At 48.4% G+C, this 3,145-nt stretch overlaps 1 pseudogene; it reads left to right on the top strand.

Annotated features, from left to right (window-relative positions):
• Positions 1–2,790: 2,790 nt before the first annotated feature.
• LOC129624860 (uncharacterized) lies at positions 2,791–2,880 on the top strand (annotated as a pseudogene).
• Positions 2,881–3,145: the final 265 nt, after the last annotated feature.

Below are 3,145 nucleotides of genomic sequence, written 5' to 3'. Positions count from 1 at the left end.
GGGTACCCTTTGCCATCTCGTTTCTCTGTGCATCCTCCCCCACCCCACCCAGCCCCACATGCATCCCCTGGCTGCCTCGCCTCTGGTCCAGGTGTTTCCTTGACCTGGAAGTCTCGACCCACTCCCGCCCAGCCCACCCTCTGATGGTAAACACCTACTCGTTGGTCTTTCAAAACTCAGGTCAATAGATTCATCTCTACCGCTGTTTTATATTCCACATATAAGCAATATCGTATGATATTTGTCTTTCTCTGTCTGACTTATTTCACCCAGTATGTCAAAGGAACATATTTATAAAACAGGAATGGAGTCACAGATGTAGAAAACAAACTTATGCTTCCTAAGAGGGAGGAGGGGTAAATTGAGAGTTTCGGACTGACATATACAACTGCTGCTGCTACTGCTGCTAAGTCGCTTCAGTCGTGTCCAACTCTGTGTGACCCCATAGACAGCAGCCCACTAGGCTCCCCCGTCCCTGGGATTCTCAAGGCAAGAACACTGGAGTGGGTTGTCATTTCCTTCTCCAATGCATGAAAGTGAAAAGTGAAAGTGAAGTCACTCAGTCGTGTCCGACTGCTAGTCACCCCATGGACTGCAGCCTATCAGGCTCCCCCATCCATGGGATTCTCTACTATATATTAAATAGATAACTAGTAAGGACGTGCTGAGGGGCTTCCCTGATGATTCAGTGGGTAAAGAATCCACCTATAATGCAGGAGACACAGGAGACATGAGTTCGAGCCCTGGGTCGAGAAGGTCCCCCAGAGGAGGAAATGGCAACTAACTCCAGTATTCTTGCCTAGAGAATTCCATGGCTAGAGGAGCCTGGCGTGCTGCAGTCCACGGGGTCGCAAAGAGTCAGACACAACTGAGCAACTGAGTACACACACAGGCACACATATATAAACTAGATAACTAATAAGGACTGACTGTATAGCACAAGGAATTCTGCTCAATACTCTGTATGTAATGATCTCTATGGGAAAAGAATCTGAATAAAATAGGGTCTTCCTTGCAAGGAATGTAAACCTCCTTGGTAGGCTGTAGAGGCCACCTGTGGTTAAGAAAATGATGGAACTCAATCCTGAGGGATGGAGGGGAGTGACAAACCAGCAGCAGCACAAAAACCCCCATCTCAAGAGCTTTGGGACTTCCCTCGTGGTCCAGCGGTTAAGAATCCACTTGCCAATGCAGGGAATGCAAGTTCAATCCCTTGTCCAGGAAGATTCCCCATGTCACAGGGCAACTAAGCTTGTGAGCCTGCAACAACTGAGCCCTCACACCACAGCTACTGAAATCCGTGCTCCTAGAGCCTACGCTTCACACTAAGAGAAACCAATGCAATGAGAAGCCCTCGCACTGAAACTACAGAGGAGCCAATCGCCACGACTACAGAAAGCCTGCTCACAGCAACGAAGACCCGGCACAGCCAAAAATAAATAAATAAAATGTCATCCACTTACAAAAATAAAAAAAAGAAGAGCTTTGGAGCCAAGTTCCTAAGTCAGTTGACAGAGGAGAATAAGAATGAAAATGGCACTAACTTTTTGTGGCATTTCTTCCATGGTTGCTCTTCAAGAAACGGCTGATTCAGGAGTTGATGTTAAGCTTAGCTCTTTTAGGAGAGAGAACTGTTTTTGAAAATTACAGACAGAAAAGCATCCGGAATGCCCTCCCTCTCCCCTAAACCTGGCTTTGATCTTAGCGTCCCCGTCCAGGCTGGGTGGCCAGGAGTGCAAGGAACGACACAACAGAGGGACTCACAGAATTACAGAAACAGTGTTTCACAGCTGGCTTAGCTTGTAAAGATTAACTTAGAAAACTAGTAAGTGCGTACCACTTATGTACTGGCCTCTGTTCTAAAGGTGTCACATGAATTATCTATTGAATCTTGCCAACAACCCTCTAGGGTAGCTACTGTTATATTGTTGTTATTCAGTCACTAAGTTGTGTCCGACTCTTAGCGACTCCATGGACTGCAGCACACCAGGCCTCCCTGTCCATCACCAACCCCCAGAGCTTGCTCAAACTCATTCCATCGAGTCGGTGATACATCCAACCATCTCATCCTCTGTCGCCCCCTTCTCCTCCTGCCTTTAGTCTTTCCCAGCATCGGGGTCTTTTCCAATGTGTCAGCTCTTCCCATGAGGTGGTCAAAGTATTGGAGCTTCAACATCAGTCCTTTCAATGAATATTTAGGGTTGATTTCCTTTAAGATTGACTGGTTTTATCTCCTTACAGTCCAAGGGACTCTCAAGAGTCTTCTCCAGCACAATTGGAAAGCATCAATTCTTTGGTGCTCAGCCTTCTTTATGGTTCAACTCTCACATCCATATGTGATTACTATTATGATCTCCATTTAATACATAAGGAACCTGGGGCTGAAAACCATGTCAACTTGTCCTGGGTCTCCCAGCTAGAGAGAGACAGCTGGGGTGAGCAGCTAGGTAGCGTCCAGCCTCTGAAGCCCCTACTTTTAACCCCATGCCATCCCAGCCTCGGCATGGAGGCCAGAGTGAGGGATGCAAGACAGAAGATGGTCACCTCATCCTTATGGGGTGATGGGAAGACTAAACTGGATTTGGGGGTGACTCTTTGTGGGTAAGGATGGATGAAGGAAAGGAATGAGGAGCTGGGCCATCTTTGGGGGCTCTGGTCCAAAAGGCAATTGCCTGGGTGGTGATGACTGAGAGCAGCCAGGGGACCAGTGTGGATGCATCCAGGGAATGTCAAACGTCAGGACTAGGAGACCTGGAAGACAAGGAAAAGCCAAGATGCGCCCCAAAGTTGAGGACAGCCGTGGCTGCAAACAGCAGCCTTCTTGGTAGTGTATTCAGCCTGTTGTTGAACAGGTTGCCCTAAGGGACCTTGGAGACAGCTCTTCCCAGTGGACATTCATGACTGGCCTGGTGTCCCCCACAGTCTAGGCTCCAGCCAGGTATGCGTGGTGCCTTTGGAAGCTCCAGGGCACAGTGGCCAGGGTTCACATTGGCCAAGTCATCATGTCCCTCTGCACCAAGCTGCAGAACAAGGAGCATGTAACTGAGGCCCTCCTCAGGGCCAGGTTCAAGTTCCCCGGCCGTCAGAAGATCCATATCTCCAAGAAGTGGGGATTTACTAAGTTTAACGGGGGTGAATTTGAAAA

The sequence above is a fragment of the Bubalus kerabau genome, chromosome 12 (genome assembly GCF_029407905.1).
Source record: "Bubalus kerabau isolate K-KA32 ecotype Philippines breed swamp buffalo chromosome 12, PCC_UOA_SB_1v2, whole genome shotgun sequence".
Classification (NCBI taxonomy): domain Eukaryota; kingdom Metazoa; phylum Chordata; class Mammalia; order Artiodactyla; family Bovidae; genus Bubalus; species Bubalus kerabau.
This window is presented reverse-complemented; position numbering and strand designations above follow the sequence as displayed.